Below are 19,211 nucleotides of genomic sequence, written 5' to 3' on the forward strand. Positions count from 1 at the left end.
CGATACTATGAGAACCTGTATAATGGTGGTACATACTATACTATGGTGCATAGTTCTGTGGCATGTTGGATTCTTTTCCCATAGTGAGTATTGACTTGCAATTAATCAAAGGAAAATTGAAAATGTATGCATTATTTTAACCTTGTTCGTTTACTAACTAGTGTAGCATGTTATAATAGATATATTTTTTTAACGATTTCAAGTTTTCTGTAAGTGTTTTTCTTTCATGTTGTATACTTATCTTGTACTGTTATACATTTCTTCGTTTTTAATTCTTTTGTCGAAATTTAAGCTCCTACGTTCTTTGCACGAGCTTATGTTCTTGTTAAACCGCATTCGATTCTTGTATCTTGTTATGCTCTGTTTAATGTCTAAACTGCAAGTTGTCCATATTTCGTTGAGACTCATTTCCACCGATATGCACTTTAAAATAACCTATCAGATCAGTTCTGTCTGTGGTATTGAGATAACGAGCAGCAGCGATAACACACTTGAGTGACGTCAGTACATCATTCCGAGGCGGGAGTGATTACCGGAAGTCCGATTGTTTCTTGTTGTTATAACTCCATTCTTGGAGTATCGAAGTGTCTGTTATCATTTATCGACGTCGTAGCCTCAATAACTGTCGAGACGGCCGCCACGACGGTGCTAAATCGACAATACTGCGTCCTTTATTGGCGAGGGGTAGGTCTAGTTCTTATTTTCAACGAACTGAATACCGAACGATTACAAATATTGTAAACGGTTGTGTAATAAGCGCCGGTGGGAGATTGTCCGATAAGTTTCCCCATTGCTAATTGAATATAGTTTTAAACTATATAGTTAAGTTGCCGTAGATAAATGGCCGACAGAAATTTACAACCTGCTTATAGATTTGAGTTAGCGAAAACAAAATGGACAAAATTCCCAGTCAAATGCTCCTCTTCTGCCGACAGTCTTGTCAGTTTCCAGTTCTGCATCTCAATTAAGACAGAATAACGTTCATTCTTACAATAATAACTCGTTACGTCCGGAAGAGTATTACTCGCTAATTGTATAAGATATCATCCAGCTTTAGTTCAAACTTACGAGTGAGTTAAAGCGGATATAGTTTTGATCCGGAAGTGTTATGATTCAGGTTTGTCATTGATTCCCCGGTTCACAGACGAAATGATTTCTGATCAAAGAGGGTTTAAGTTCCTGGAGGAATTTGATACCGAGACATTCGTTACAAGTAAAGGAAAAGACAGCAATGTAAAACACCAATAGCTATAGTAGCGTACTGTTATAATAGTAAGTGGAAATGAGGACGGGGTTCGTTGGAGCCTCCGGAAGTCCACAACTCCGCTCTCCGATAATTTGTATAATGAAACATGAATGGATGAAATGCTGGAAGTGTATACCCACTACGAAAACAAAAATCTAAACGTGATTTAGCAAAACCAAATAAAAGTGCACGACCATGCTGTCGATTCCGCTAACCACTCTGCCATTGATCATTGATTCAATTTATTAGATCCGGAACCCTTCGTGTTCCTGACAAAGTATCGTTTGTAATCACACGATAGTGATTATCGACAACCACCGTGCATGCTCCGCAAGTTGCAGGGCCAGACATGATACGCTGTACGTTCAGATCTTAACTGTAGTTATCAGATATTGTATGATTCACGCATTCGGAACAAACAATTCTGGTAATATTTGTATCGGTGAATTGGTAAAAATATCTCTCAGTCGGGAAACTATTAATTCTATATACACTGTAAAGCGTTATGGGCCCTTTCAGTCGCATTTTCGTCAATGTATTAAAAAGCGAAGTTGTGAAAACATCATCAACTATATTGAATCAAATACAACGTCGATATATTATTTGATCAGATATCTTGTGAGATTTCTGTTGTCTCCAAATGTTTTTCTCTGTCAGTCTCTGATAATTATCACCCTGATATACACCTTAAATGACACAAATGTTTTTTTAGAGACTTGCATACATAGTATACGTCTTTGTAATGCATGCCTATTGCTTGGAATATCACTAAGGTGTCCCGTTTTGTGTACATTCACGTTACATCCTTAACATTCCACGGGTAACACTCCCTTACGTTCTCTACATCCCTGGAATAATATCAGGACGAAATCGGAAGCTCCGAATAGATTACTTTGATCCTTAGATGTGCATTAAAAGAATCGCTCTGCAGCGTAACGGTTAAAGTGACCGGCTTTGAAGTCGGGTGCTGCTCCTTTGTATAATTCAATTGACGGCTACCAGCCTACCGGACGGTCGGTGAGGTAACTGAAACCAATTAAATAGTTAACCGCGTGCTGTCGACTTTATCCAGACATATTACAGAAGTGCAGAGAACGTAAATGAGGGTTACTCCTAGAATTTCGAGGATGGCATTTCTACTGATCAGCGTTATGGCAGATTGACGTTCGATCATGGTGTGTGTAGCAAACATATCAATTAACTAAATCTGATTGCTCAGTTTAATAACAATCTGTAATTGGATGGCAAGTTGCGTAAAACACAGCAATGCCAAAATAATCAAACAACTTTACACTAAAGTCGGGAATTCTCCTCAGTTACCGAAAAGTGTTTACTGAAAAGGCAAAACTAAGTAGGACAGATTGTCAGAGGAGAAGTGCTCAAATGGCAGAACAATCAATACTGGATCATATAGAGACAAGAGAAAAACACTACATGAACATTTTGAATAAAACTAGTTATCACCAACTGTTAAGTATCGCTGTTTATTGTCATACCGGCGGCTGTATGTTGAAATTAGCGATATAAAGAACGTTAAGTTATTAGCATCAATACGAGACTAGATATAAATGTGTATGTTCAGATTAGGGCAATCTGTTTTAATAGTGTCAGTACTGTCGTCTACCGAAGCAATACGAACTTTAAGTACAGGGTTTACAGTATGTGCGACCCCAGTTATAAGTAGCGCATACTATTTTTTACCGACGATCATTGACGAAAAAATGTATATGTGCTACTACTATTCATTTGTTGATATTTTCACCGTAACCTTCCGTTCCATGCAAGTTGGATTGGTGATCGCAGGTACGTTTTAATAGTTATCCGTACCAAAGAGAACGATGTCGCTAGTTGACAGTATTTACAATAAGGTGTTTCTACTTGATGAAATCCATTGACAATTGCGGCAGCAGAAAAAAACAATTACCAAAAAACGTATTTATTGATCGTCAATATCTTAATGACATAAATATTAATTTTCATTCCGCCACATCGTCTTGAGTATGTGCGGACTGACAATGAATAGGCATATTCTTGGTTTTAAATTTTCAATGTTTAATAGAACACCGTGAAAAATCCTGGTTTTGGAGCCGTTAAAAATGATTGCTTTTTCTTGCCACTGAAGCTTTCGTTTTGATTAGCTGGACTCCACTAGCCTTATAGCCACGATGTCCACTGCTTTTGTAACTCTATCTCTTGAACTAGTTATATATATACAGTAAATCCTCGTTATACATCCAGAGAATTTTTGGCGTTATAAAGGGTTTTGGTGACAAGATGAGGTAAACATATAATGAAATTCTTAACAAACAGAGAAAAGGGAACCTTGGAATATGTTTATGGCAAAGTAAACGAGGGGCATTATATTGAGGCTTCACTGTTTATATGATTTGTACGTTTAAATGACTGAATGGACGAACAAACTGACATACGCGCCAATTGTGCCTTCAAATTTGTGAGATGAGTGCTTTGAACTATTACTTACAGACGGCTAACAGCTGAACTTAAAAGTGTATCAACATCGGATATAAGGAAACAGCCTCCACGTCTAGATGTGATTAATACAATGTCTTATAACATGCCAGTGTTTCATGTTTTGTCTACATACATGTGTACATTGCTGTACCCGCAGTGTTCTGTAATCGATTGCTGGTCGTACCCTGACAACGAGAATAGCCTGTAGAGTTCTGTATAGCGGTCCCGTGGCAGACGTTAAAACAAGCAACAGGTTGCTAGGATTGTTGTTTTTCTATTATCTACATGTGTGTTGTGTCTTCATTATGCTAATGATGTTTCAAATATAATGAAAATGTAGGTATACAGTGTTAATTTGAACTTTTACTATGACCATTACAATTTACTATCTTGGGATTAAATATTAGGTTAGGTTGTTGTCCTACTATACGAGAACCCCCTTAAACTTGGTCATCTGACGAACGTGTGGGGACTTTGATTGTGGTTATGACTTGCTTTGTTGGTTTTAAATATATTTTCAAATACCTTGGGTGCATTTGGTTCCCGCCATCAATATAAAAATACATTTACGGTTTGAACACACACTGAATAAAATATCCATGGAGAGTTTTCAATAGACATTATCGCATTCTGAATGTATAAGCTTTGTCTGGTGAGAAAGCTCAACTAGGCAACAGCAAAAACATCATCCAAGCGTCGCTGTGAACTCAAGCGATTCCACGTATTTGATCAATACTAAACATGGCGTCGTAGAGGTATACATATATCGTTCAGAAATGTCTCATTCATTCCGCGTTCGTGACATACAGTGGCTTACTCGGGATTATACCGTGACACCCCGGCTAAGTGTACCCAGGCCACCAGCACCCCGGCATGAGCCCTCCAGAGGTAGGCAGTTCATTAATTGCGGTTTCAACAAGTGGTTGCCTGCTCTGGTATTAGAATGTCGCTCCGAGCCGGTGCGGCTTGGCCATGTTGCAGACTTAATAATCGGTTGTTGAAGCTTTGTTATCTTATCTTGGACATTGTTTTGTTTTTAGATATTAGTGCATTGTCACATTTCTAGAACATGTAGTTAAAAGTAGATACGATTTATTTTACTATCATATAAATCTATCAATTGTATTTTAGAAATACACGGTACATGCAAGCAAGTATAATTGTCGGCAACACTGTAGGGAATGCAACGCATGCATTTAATTGTGTAATACATTTCCATTTAATCAATTTCGTATTTCAAAGCTACATAACTAATTCCTTTGAGGACAAAATTAAACCGGCAGACACGTGTTCTCTCGTCAGCAGCAGTAATGTTGTATAAGAAAGAACTAATGCCATTCTATGTGTTAAACATGTGAAGTATCCACGAGTCTCTCAGCATTGCTGATATAACACCAGTGAATACTTAACCTGGCTTTGGATGAGTCCACTGCCTAATTATTTGTTTCGGGGTTTGGTATCGTATTTGTCTGTTAGTAGTTGTGATACATTTGTATAATAGACACATGTACTATTCCTCCACGACTGACCCTTTTGCAAGTAGCTTGAGCGTCTATTATGTTTGATGGGATTGACGGTGGTGATTCGATGGGGTTGGTGATGTGTTTGACACTGGTGGCTGTTTCCCCCATTTGTAGCATGGTCATATTAGAATGTATGTGATAGTACTGCATGTGTGTGAACAAAGAATGTTTAATGACAAATCAGTTTTTTAGGTCACCTGAGCTTTAGCTCAAGTGACCTATTGCTATCCGTTTTCGTCCGTCGTCGTCCGTCGTCCGTCGTCCGTTAACATTTTACATTACAAACTTAAAGTCAAGTTCTGCTGGGCCGATTGAACTGAAAGTTGGTAGGAATGATCGCCTCATGGTCCTGACAAAGTGTTGTTATTTTTCGGGTCAATCAGAAATACAATTTGGCTGCCATGGCCGCTATTTTGCTACTAAGTTCTAATAGGCCGATCTCACTTAAAATTGGTCTAGGAATGATCAGCTCATGGTCCTGACAAAGTTAAGTTAACATTATACTATTTTTTACCCAAATTGGTACATATTTCAACAACAAAAATAAATACTATAGACTCAGGTGACCGTTAAGGCCCATGGGCCTCTTGTTACATTTTCTTGTGAAATTGAAATGAAAAATACCTTATTGCGAACACTATCATTGATGTTATACTGAATGTAAAAGACCCATTATTGTTATAGTTTGTCTGGATAATACGAAGTTTTGAATGTAATTGGGGTCCCGACTTGACAACTCTGAAAATTATTATGAAACGCAGATGGTGTCTGTCGAGTACATTAAGGACGTTCTGATTCCCGGTTCCTGGCCTGGTGTTGATCTACGCTGTCACACCGATGACTTGTTACCTGTATGTATTAGTTACCCGTATGAATAAGTTACCCGTATGTATAAGTTACGATACTTATTTTCAGAAATTAAAACGCGATTGTCAAACTACGTCTGGATCAATATCTGATCACTGTGCCGTGATTCCGATCTCTAAATTAATGAGACAATTTGACGATGTGGGGATTACACCAAAGTGATCCACCACACCTTCGCCAATTACTTTACTTCCAGTAGATTGAATTCGTACCTGGACACGCAATCTCAGGCTGAAATTGCAATAGCTTGTACGACCAGGGTCTCAGTTAATGACTTATGTCTGGGAGCTTAACCGGCTGAACCAATGTATGTTTCTTTTTAATTTTAATATTTATGCACCCTTGTTTGGAAGCTTCAAACTGACTTATATCCAAAGCTGGTACCACGTGTTCATAACAAGCCTTTCACAGACATTTGTGTACTAAAAGAAGTACCATATATGTACTTTATTAAGCGTTTTGTTATATAAGCGGACCTAATCGACTTCCTGTATACCAGGGGTTACCCCGGCGTAGGAAATAATCGACTTCTGTGTACAAGGGGTTTTCCCGGCATAGGAAATGATCGACTTCTTGTATACCAGGGGTTATCCCGGCGTAGGAAATTATCGACTTCCTGTATACCAGGGGTTGTCCCGGCATAGGAAATAATCGACTTCTGTGTACCAGGGGTTATCCCGGCGTCGGAAATGATCGACTTCCTGTATACCAGGGGTTGTCCCGGCGTAGGAAATAATCGACTTCTGTGTACCAGGGGTTATCCCGGCGTCGGAAATGATAGACTTCTGTGTACCAGGGTTTGTCCCTGCGTAGAAAATGATCAACTTCGGTGTACCAGTCGTTTTCCCGGCGTAGGAAATGATCGACTTCCTGTGTACCAGTGGTTTTCCCGCTGTAGANTCGACAACCAGTGTACTAGGGGTTGTTCGGGTGTAGGAAATGATCGACAACCAGTGTACCAGGGGTTGTTCGGGTGTAGGAAATGATCGACAACCAGTGTACCAGGGGTTGTTCGGGTGTAGGAAAGGGAAGTTGGTCAGGAAAGGAATGACTCCTGACGTATAAAGGATATTCCAGGTGTAGGAACTGGACGACTTCCGTTTGATGTAACAGGGATAGTCCGATGTAGCAAAGGATCGACGGTTGCACAAGGGCTCACAAATGTAGGAAAGGGTCGATTATTGATGAGTCATGGGTTGTCGGGTGTAACAAGGGACAACCTGTGATGAACCAGGGGTTGTCAGGTGTAGCAAAAGGTCTGCTCTTGATGATCCCATGGTTGTCTGGTGTAGCTTAGAGTCGACTTTTGGTGAGCCAGGGGTTGTCAGGCGTAGCAAAGGGTGGATCAAATAGAAATAAAACAACGCCAAGATGCTTCTAACTGAATTTCATATGACAATTCTTTCAAATCTATTTCTTGAAGGAAATAATGATGTACCTGTACTGTTGTAATGGTGCTGTTTGCAGCTTAAAGCAGTAGCCTTGTGTCGTTATGCTACGTTTACATTATGTTCCCGGCAGCTACGGCAGTCCCGTTTGCCCGAAACGTAGTGCGCCGTGGGATTTTGGCCATTTTTTCTCTGATTTCAAGTCATGGCAAGTTTTCCCACGGTCTGTCACGGTATTCGTGACAGGCCGTGGGGGGAAAGGGGCTGCTAAGTCCCGGAGGCTCCAAGGCGCACTACGGTTCGGACCGCGGTCTACCACGGATGCCAGTACGTTCCCTCTAGGCCAGTCACGTTCTGATGGGGTCCCTCACTTTTCTCACGTTCTGACAAGGCTTTTCACGGATGAAACGTTGACACCGGGCAGCTTTGAAGCACGTTTGTGACCAAGAAGGCCTCCCAAGCAAAAGCAATCATTATATCCTGAGACGAATCGACGAGATAACATCATGAATTCCCAAGACGAAGAAGATTTTGTGTACGAAACGTAGTGCGCCGTGGGATTTTGGCTTTTATATACTCCCTCCCAGACCGCGCGCGCGCCGTGTCATACCGTAGTAGAACGCAACGCGCCTGGCCCGCAAACCGTCACACACCGGGACGCGCCGGATTGAACGCGACGAAACAGCTACCATACACCCTAGCTTGCCGTGAGAACCGTGACAAAACGTGGCAAAACGGGACAAAACGCGCAGCAACCGTGAACCAACCGCGACAGAACGCGCACTAAAATTTATTATGTAAATATGTAGTGTGCATGCTGTAAATTGTTGAAATTGTTAAAAACGACAAGACCATGTAATCTCTTATTAGAGGAAATAAAGAATGTCTGTCTCATGCTTCCCGTCCCACTACGGACCGACTCCAAGTTATATTACGACCTACGTCCATCCCGTTTTGTCCACGTTGGCCTGAAACGTGATTGCAGTGGCCACCGGGAACATAATGTAAACGTAGCAATAATTAGATCCTGACTTGATGGGCCGTGATGTTATATTGAAGTATGTCAATCCGCCTAAAGAGCTTTAGATGACCTATATACATATGGGATTTAGATCTGGTGGCCACGCCTATAGATCTACTAATCTTCTTCGTGAGTTTTAAGGGTCATCCTGGGGATGTTTATAAGACACCATTACGGACTAGTGGTCAGCTGGATAGCCGACCTACTCGGTAGTGAAGCGGGGGTAAAACCACTTAAACCATCAAACCACTGGTCTGTGAAGTAGAAGTTAATCATTGTTTTAATAAGAAACAAATTCGTCAGTATTGAACTGCGAAACCTCGTACTTCATCCGACAGCTTCTACATGTACTACCCAAGTTTAGATAGCATGTCATGTAAATCTACATTGATCATCAGATGTTAATATGCATAAAACATCTCGTCATCATAAATGTTTCTGACTATCAGCGCTCGTCAAACGATCGACAGCCTTCCGTGACGTTATGCGCTTATAAAGATGGGTAGATATTTGTCTCTGTTACAGACCATTAAGTCGTGTTAGTAAGTGCCTAATGTCCACTTACATGTACTGTCCTCGCTGTATCGGTAATCGATAGAGGAAGACAGGTAAATGTTCCGAGGAAGTGACAGGTAAAACGGTCTGACCTGGATACATAACAATTAGTTATCCATACCTCAAAGACATCATTCATCAACCCGTGTGAAGAGCTGTTTTGTTATTGAAACTGTCATCACTGATTAAGATGGTTTTCCAATAAAGGTAGAGACTTGTTTATGCCAGGTACTTATCATAGGAGCCTATTTTCTATAAATTTCGTTTAGGGCAATTGTTGGTAACGAGGAAAACACTAATAGCTGCCAGTGAGGGCAACAGCAACTAATAAGAGAAATTATTGATGGCAAGAATACTAGCTGATGGAGAGTGTAATAATTGATGGCGGGGGTAATAAATGATAGTGAGGGAAATAACTGATGGCGAGGGTACTAACTCATGGCGTGGGTAAAAAATAATGTAAGTGTAATAACTGATGTCTTATCAACAGCTAAGGTTAGTTAAGGACGTACCCCCATGTGTATGTATGTGCCGGACCCGGGGTATGTTGGTGTATTTGCCTCCTTGTGATAGCACGGATCTGATGCTGACTTATTAGTGCCTCACCACTAAAATACCATGCCGAAGGCACTCAGTACAGCATTCCGCCCGGCCACATAATACTGGGTAACAGCAGGTTTATTGTTTTCTGCAGGACAGTGATTGCTAGGGAGAAAATTGATTGTGAGGGTAATAATGGCGGTCAGGGTAATAACTTATTGATGGTGAGGGTAAATCTGATGTTGAGGGAAATAACTGAAAGTGAGGGTAATATATTGCCTTCCTTTTCATTACTTTTATGTTATGGACAATAAAGTTGACATCAATAAAGATGAAGATGTTGAAGACGACTAGCCCTGCCACAGCTTAAAAGGAAAGAGCTGGAAACTAAACTTGATATTTTTGAAACCTCAATGTTGGTTATTGATTTGTTGTGAAGCCCCAGAAGTCCATCTTTGTCTATACGGTGAAGGTAACGGTGTATTCACATCCAAGGCAATAGAAAGTTATGGATGTCTGATATAAAATGAATAATAGACCGTCAGATTCCATTATCAAACGCCTTTGTTCGTGGGATAATAAACCGAACATGTTATCTGATATAGGTCTTTTGTGTAGAATGTTACAGATGATCATATGCGTTTTCGCTGATCGGCATATCTTAGAGTCGTTTCGTTACCACTGCTGTCGTTTGGTTTGTGCATTTTCGTTAACGATTGGTGTAAGTTATGGATGGCGTATTTTACTTGACCATGCCGGTGTGAAGTGCATTGGCGAACAGACAAAATCAACTCCATCGTAATAAATAAGAGCTTCATCGTAAATATGTCTGGTTTCTCCGGTACAGTAATAATCAGACTTGTCAGAATATACCGTCTTTATTTTGTCAATAAAAAAGCAGTTCTATATTGATAGCGTCCGTTGATCTCTATATTGATAGCGTCCAGTGATATCTATATTGATTGCGTCCGGTGATCTCTACATTGATAGTGTCCGATGATCTCTATACTGATAGCGTCCGTTGATCTCTATATTGATAGCGTCCGACGATCTCTACATTGATTGCGTCCGGTGATCTCTACATTGATAGTGTCCGATGATCTCTACATTGATAGCGTCCGGTGATATTTATACTGATAGCGTCCGGTGATCTCTACATTGATAGCGTCCGATGATCTCTATATTGATAGCGTCCTGTGATCTTTATATTGATAGCGTCCTGTGATCTCTATATTGATAGCGTCCGGTGATCTCTATATTGATAGCGTCCGGTGATCTCTATATTGATAGTGTCCGGTGATCTCTATATTGATAGCGTCCGATGATATCTATATTGATAGCGTCCGATGATTTCTATATTAATAGCGTCCGATCATTGCTATATCGATAGCGTCCGATGATCTCTTTATTGATAGCGTCCGGCGATCTATATATTGATAGCGTCCGGTTATCTCTATATTGATAGCGTCCGGTGATCTCTATATTGATAGCGTCCGGTGATCTTTATATTGATAGCGTCCGATGATCTCTATATTGATTGCGTCCGGTGATCTCTATATTGATAGCGTCCGGTGATCTCTATATTGATAGCGTCCGATGATCTCTATATTGATATCGTCCGGTGATCTCTCGTTATATCCTAACACCAAAGGAAAGAAGGGTAACACGCATCAAAAGCCAAATACCATTGCGTTCATAGAGCTATGAATGTAGTGAAAACTTGATAACTTAACGCGATTTCTGTTTCTGCTGAGTTGTTATGCAAATGCTCTTGGTTTAATGCGTAGAAATATATTATGAGTATTTAATTTCATGGTAGGTTGTCCCTAGAACACACGAGTGACGTTACCTATTTAACATGTACTCAGCCAGTCGTGTCGTGTTATGTTACTATCACAAAATTGTTTGATGTGTAACATATGTAATGGGCATTAAAGAGGAATATGCTGACGTCAAACATTCAGGGTCAAGGTACAACTGGCCACGTTACAACCCTTTGGATTTCCTGTTTAAAGATTTTTTTTAATTGAGTAATTGTGTATGACATTTTTGAGCATGTGTTACGACCTTATCCCATTATATCTCATCTTTTCGAAACTTGTTCTATAAATATCATATAAAACTTGTTTTTTGAAATTATTTTTATTACGTGACTAACCTTTAATGTCAAGGTCATAACTAGAGGTCAAGGGTCATGTACACATGTAGCCTTTCCCTGTCCGAAATTTTTGTACTATTGAAGACAATTGTTGTACACTATACATATTGTGCGAGGAATATCGCTCGAAATCAACGGGAAAATATATATATCTTTATTTAAAAACATTCAATATTTATTGATCGTTATTGGTTGTAAATACCACTGACTCGTAGGTATATTTTCATTATAATTTTTCTCGCTAAGGTCAATATAGCCCTTCAGAAAACTATACTGGATACCTGACCTTAGTCTGTCAGGAATATATCTTCCGAAGGACAGACTGTAAACATCGGTACCATTTTACGCCCCTGGCCAAAGCTTTAAGTTAGATGTCAAATGGAAAACACATACGGTGGTTTTTTCTCAAGAAGATCGATGGCAAGCGTGTATACCTTTACTGCTAATCTTAACTCCTAGGGGAAACTCTTGTTTGTTTTGTCCGTCTTGGGATCTGGTAATAAAGAATCGAATGCGTGGCTTGTCTCACCTTGATTAAATAACTGGAAATGTGCGGCGAAGCTAGGTTACTGGTCTATGAGGTTTCCTGGCAGAGACCTGTTTGGTTAGCGCCAAGGGAGATCACAATGCAGAAATAAAACCTCAGTTTAGCTGTAGCACTGATTTCTTCGTCCTCGCCACCGATGTGTTTGATGGTGCAACATTTAGTAAAACTGAAACATCACTCAAAGCTAAGGATAGAACACAATCTCACCTACTACAGTTTTTCATCAAGACGCCATAAAGAAATATGGATGCTCTACTGTAGATAATTATAATCAAGGCGTCTCCTTACAGTCGGCTACACGTGTGTTGAACATTATTTTATCTCAAATATCAAATTTGCTACAGTTGCTAAATAAAACTTGAAGGAGGCTTATGAAGGTTAATGTTAAGGTCACCGCAGCACTTGTTTGATTAAAGCACTTGGTTAATTAAGTCACTTGATCAATTAAGTCGTGCAGAATACCATTTCCTCTCAAAGTACTGATTTTAGCAGCACTAACATTTACACTGTTGTTGACATAATGAAGTTATGCGTGTATAGTTACATCATACTTCAGTACAAATAAATGTCACGTTTGTATATCGATTTGAATTATATATGATGAAGCAATAAGTGTTCATATAGGCATGGACGTTCAGTTCATTGACAACAAATCTACATAAATTATTTTCGTACAACACAAGTTATAATACATATTTGTTCGGTTATAATACGTATTTGTTCGGTTATAATACCGATCAAATACGTATTATAACCGAACAAATATGTATTATAATGTATTAAATATGTATCTGATCGACACTAATGTACTGAGCATCATTCGTAAATAAGATTGTTAACAACTACTCTACACAACTGTAGGTTGTTAACAACTCCTTTACACAACTGTAGGTAGTAAACAACTACTCTACATAACTGTAGGTTGTTAACTCCTCTACACAACTATAGGTTGTTAACTACTCTAGACAACTGTAGGTTGGTAACAACTATTCTACACAACTGTAGGGTGTTAACAACTACTTTACACAACTGTAGGTTGGTAACAACTATTCTACACAACTGTAGTTTGTTAACTACTCTAGACAACTGTAGGTTGGAAACTACTCTACACAACTATAGGTTGTTAACTACTACTCTACATAACTGTAGGTTGTTAATTAATCTACACAACTATAGGTTGTTAACTACTCTACGCAACTGTAGGTTGTTAACTCCTCTACACAACAGAAGGTTGTTAACAACTCCTCTACACAACAGAAGGTTGTTAACAACTATTTTACACATCTGTAGGTCGTTAACACCTCCTCTACACAACCGTAGGTTGTTAACAATTACTCTACATAACTGTAGGTTGTTAACTACTACTCTACATAACTGTAGGTTGTTAACTACTCTAGACAACTGTAGGTTGGAAACTACTCTACACAACTGTCGGTTGTTAACAAACAATCTACACAACTGTAGGTAGTTAACAACTACTCTACCCAACTGTAGGTTGTGAACAACTACTCTACGGGGGTGTAGGTTGTTAACAAACAATCTACACAACTGTAGGATGTTAACAACTACTCTCCACAACTGTAGGTTGATAACAACTACTCTACTCAACCGTAGGTTGTTAACAATTACTCTACATAACTGTAGGTTGTTAACTACTCTAGACAACTGTAGGTTGTTACCAACTCCTCTACACAACAGAAGGTTGTTAACAACTCCTTTACACAACTGTAGGTTGTTAACAACTACTCTACACAACCGTAGGTTGGTAGCAACTACTCTACACAACTGTAGGTTGTGAACAACTACTCTACACAACTGTAGGTTGTTAACAACTATTCTACACAACTGTAGGTTGTTACCAACTACTCTACACAACTGTAGGTTGTTAACAACAACTCTACATAACTGTAGGTTGTTAACAACAACTCTACACAACTGTAGGTTGTTAACAACAACTCTACACAACTGTAGGTTGTTAACTACTCTACACAACTGTAGGTTGTTAACAACAACTCTACATAACTGTAGGTTGTTAACAACAACTCTACACAACTGTAGGTTGTTAACTACTCTACACAACTGTAGGTTGTTAACAACTACTTTAGACAACCGTAGGTTGTTAACAACTACTCTACACAACCGTAGGTTGTTAACAACTACTCTACTTCAACCAACACATTTGTAAAAGTCATGCTTTCCTTTTTCCTCTCCGGAAATTGCATTTATAATCTTAAGAACAAAACCAACTTACAAGAAAACCCCATTTTCCGGTTTTTAGCATTATATACCTTATAATGAACGATATAAACGTTATTAGCTAACCCGTATATAATCCTGACTAATGTTTAAATCAAACTTTTATCTATGTACCGGTTAACATTTTATATAATTTGACACTATCCGCACCTTGTCTACTCAGATGATAAACTGGCTCACCCGATGAAACAATACAAGATCATTTTGCCGAGAACGGAGGGAAGAATAGAATGCCTTTAATGACAAGAAGCAAGGCGATTCAGTAGTTCAAGACACTATTACAAGGAACGAATAGAGTAGGCTAAGGGCAAACTCGTCACACGTCATGTATGTTTCTGAGGTGCTCACTTGGTTTATAGAATGGAAAGGTTCATCGACGTTTTTGTTAGTGCGACGGAATTGAATTTAAAGACACCTGTTAGAAATAGTATCAAAACTTTGTAGTGGCAGTGTCATAGACTGGTACATACAAGTACTGCTAATGGAAACCCTAAAGTTCTGTACATTATGTAAAATTCAAAACGTAACAGTCTATTTGAATATGTGTGCAGATTTTAGAATGAATTAAATTCCCTTTGGTGTGTCAGCGTTCCGGGTTTATGAATTGTTAACTACACGTAGTAGCGTGCTATCATGCCGTGTCTACGTTAATCGACCATCAAAGCGTGCCATCAGGCGAAAGATCGCCTCGCCATGATGTCTCAGCGATCATTCAAACTTTCGTCATATATTCTATTTTTGCTTTAGTAATATCAATCTTACTCAATCTGGCGTTAAGAAAAGGTACATGATATCAAAATATACCATATTGAAATCGTATTATAATACAAGCGATCGGCTCGTTTTGTAGAATAGGTAAATTAGTTTACAGTTCCCAGGATATCCCTATACTGTCCTATACGATATGATGCTGTTGAATAAGTTGTATTGCTGATATTTCTTATGTGACGTTATTTAAATCCCAGAACACATAATTTAAATCCTAGCACACCTATTATAAATTCGAAAATAAAAAGTTGTTTCCACGTACGTATCTTATTTCAGAACTTACGTGTTGAACAATTGTCTGAAATGTGAAGAATACCGAGATAAGTTTCAGTATTTTAATGCCAATTTCTATATACTGAAGGCGCTCATCGATCGGAATTTAGCTACGTTTTATATAGAGACCAGGTTCCTGTCAAGGAGAGGCTTTTGGTTTCTCGTCATTCTGGTTCCCTGGTCAATACTGTTTTGTTTATAAACATCACGTTGCAATTCTGTTTCAAATCTTACCAACAAAAGCCTTATGAATGTAGGAGTAGGACAATGGTCGGCGTTAGAATGACAAAAGATTTCCGATGTCAATCGAGAATCAAAAGATATCGTATTCGCCTGGAACAATTGACTTTCCAATCACAGCTAGAGAGACACGATTTATCAGCATTCAGCACTTCTCCGTAAGACTGTCACGGTGTCATGAGAATACTTTATGGGTTTGACAACACAGCGGGAGACGAAATGTGTTTTTTAATGGAACAGGTCTGGTAATGACTTGTCAGAGGTTTGCCTCTAGTTTAGTGCCGACATCTGTATAGCTTGTAATAACAGCTGATACGTGACATGTTTCAGGATGAAGGCAGGGAATCGTCACGTCACTATTCTGCGACTTACCTCACACCAGTAACATATTCTATCAATATACTTTCCTCATAAAAGACACCATTCTGTTGTATTAAAACTTGTTACGTGATTACTTACCATACAAATGATTCACCAAAAAATAAGATATCGGAAGAAACATTCTCTGAAATCCTCCTGCAGTGCGCTGCGACCCGGGTAACAACAGTATGTTTCCCTGACAACGAAAAAAACCCACCGGGGAAGCAACCGTTCGTTTCCAATGAGATTCAAACAGCCGTGAAATATAACCGTTTGTCTTAAATGACGACCAGATACACGTCTGGGAAGCGACCCTTTGGCGTGTTTTGATTTATTCGGTACTAGTATATTAAATCAGTTATAGCCTTCCATGTCGGGGAATACGCCCTCGGGAAAACAACCCCTCACTAAGCGACGATTCTTGATATTTCCCACCATAGAAGGCCATAATTTTGTATTGTGTTACGACATCATAGAATTAAATAAGTTTTCCTGTCAATAACTTACAGTAAGGTTTTCTTGTTTACAGAAAAGATTTATTCCTGTAAACAGAAAAGGTTTCGTCCTACAGAATGGGTTTCTTCCTTTGTGCACAGGATTTCTATGCTACGCAGTCTAATGTTTTGCCACTTCAGGGCCTGTGTTCATGAAAGCAGTCTCATGCTGAGACTCAGATTCGGTGCTCAAGCCCAATAGATTGTTTCTGTGATAAATTAATAAAAAAAATTCCCATTTTGTCAATAATATGAGTGAAATCAGGAGAGACCTAAAGCCGAATACTGTTTTTGAATGTGTTACATGAATTAAGAGAGTTTCAAGAAAGTTGAAAGCATAATCACAGAATTCATGCTTGAGCATGAGAACAGTTTTATGAATACGGACCCTGATGTCTACTATTGTAAAGAAACCAGTGGTGTTCTGTTCTGAAAAGGCTAAAGAACAGATTAACCGCCCATACTTCTCCCGGTGTCTAAACAAGTCCAACCAATAAGGCTGGGATGTGTTGCAAATGTAGGTTAAATTCAAAATCTAACTTTACATCAAAATGTGTTTAGCGAAGATGTGAAAGAAATGTTAATAAGCACCGACTAATGATGACAATATGGTTGCGGTCATATTTCTGATCTGTTTTAGGGATTTTCTTTTCAAACGGGCGGGGGGTATTAGTGACAGAATTGACCATTTCACAATGGCCAGCGATTTAATATGAAAGGTGAATATTCCTGAGGCCAGTACGAAAAGGCATGAAAATAACTTCATTGCGTGAAATATTAACATACTATACTGGATCTCTTTGGATGTAAAGAAGCGACTACATTGACCTATTCCTGAGTTTTGTCATATTAAGAGATTGCTGATACTTGATAAGTGTTTATTGGCATTCTTTAAGATAAGCTGACGAGACACAAAACACGCCTCTACACAAACGCTGACGTAAAAACCATCTAACGGATGTATAGAATCCGCGGACACGTGTTTTTCATCATGAATTGGATGCGGCGTAGGTTCCTGTATAACATTCCTGGCGGGCATACTTTTATTGCAGTTATACGCTGTCTGCTGAAATATACGTGAAATACTATGACTAACGGAGCTTAGCGCTATTGCCACTTGTAAGACGAAGCGCCAGTTGTTTCACCTGTAAATGGTAAGCGCGCCCGATGCATTGTTTCCCTTGCTGCACTTTGTGAGATTCCTTGGAGGATAGTCCCACGAGATACTTCCTTCCACATAGCTCTGTCGCCTCGTTCTAAATGGAAACAGATGTTATCACAATTACAGAGAAAGACTAAAAGTTATCTCCCTTGATAATGGGCGTTGGTTACGTTTGCACATAGGATAGGATACAGAAATGTTAGATATGTAATCATGTTGATATTTGAAACATAATTGAAACTACATTAATAGTGAATTAAATGTCTGCCTACATACCAAGGCGTAGTACTGGTAAATGTTGCTCTTTCACTTTTCGCACAGTCAGTAGAACACCTACAGTAAGTGCCGCCGAATGTTACGAGTTCGAACCCCAACCACGCATAAGCTGGGATGTTGGGGTGCAACTCCGACTTGAGGAGAGTTGTTCAAGGGACATATATCAGATCGTCTACCAAGACCACAGCCCCGTGCCCTTTCCGCGCAAAAGAACCACTATTGTAGTCTTGTTTTTATCTTCCGGTTGTGTAATTGATTATGAAAGGCTTGTGGTGATTAATTATTGACACCAACTGTACTAGACTATGCTATTGATGTTTACATATCTTATGAATCGTGCTATAATGATACAGCCTGTTTCCATGCAATACAAGACTCGGTAATGTATTACCCCAATGGCCTGAAAAAACATGATTGCCTGCCGTTGTTTTTCTACTCTCCGCCAGGATTTGTCTCCGATATATAATGTTAACAAGAGGGAATTCCAAAGCTCAAACTAAACCACATTTAATAAACAGATATGGTAGCAACAAGACGAGACAACTTCCGTCGCCATGAAGTTTAATTTTCCAGTGGAAATCTTGCCTATATACTTATATATCCGAGGTCACCTTTTATAACCGAGGTCACCTTTTATAACCGAGGTCACCTTTTCCAAATTATTTTTCTTGGTGTTGAGTTATAAAGTTTATATTATATGATACACCTGCTGTTACCAACTTTATGTTGAAAGAGGCAACTAATGTGGGAACCTCCCTGCAGATTCCGGGATATACGTGTGTGCCCTCTACAAAGGAAAAGTAGTGCGCCCATTAAATAACTCCAATCGCATCATTGGAATTTTGATATTCTCTGGTTTCGTCCTAACAACATTTTTATTTCTTAGCGCCTTGTTTGGCAATATCTTACTTATGACACTTAGTGTTGAACAGTCGTCCAAGTGACGTAAGCAACGGGTTCTTCCATGCTAGGACATGCTGTTAAAGTCCACTTAACATCCGCGCTATCGCAAGGAGGCAATAACACCAACATACCGCTGCCTATAGATTACATACACGCATGCAT

General features: G+C 39.3%; 1 protein-coding gene across 2 annotated transcripts in view; it reads left to right on the forward strand.

The window, feature by feature from the left end:
- The window catches only part of LOC110456402 (dual specificity protein phosphatase 14-like), an 87,486-nt gene that overhangs the window by 30,833 nt on the left and 37,442 nt on the right, over window positions 1-19,211 (forward strand). The window contains exon 1 of one of the 2 annotated variants that reach the window (XM_021507127.1): window positions 4,483-4,606. The exons of the other annotated variant lie outside the window; for it this stretch is intronic. The gene's annotated coding sequence lies outside the window, so the exon portion shown is untranslated. Of the gene's footprint in view, window positions 1-4,482; window positions 4,607-19,211 lie in introns of those variants that run through there. 2 annotated transcript variants of the gene reach the window in all.

The sequence above is a fragment of the Mizuhopecten yessoensis genome, unplaced genomic scaffold, assembly GCF_002113885.1.
Source record: "Mizuhopecten yessoensis strain PY_sf001 unplaced genomic scaffold, ASM211388v2 scaffold8745, whole genome shotgun sequence".
Lineage (NCBI taxonomy): Eukaryota > Metazoa > Mollusca > Bivalvia > Pectinida > Pectinidae > Mizuhopecten > Mizuhopecten yessoensis.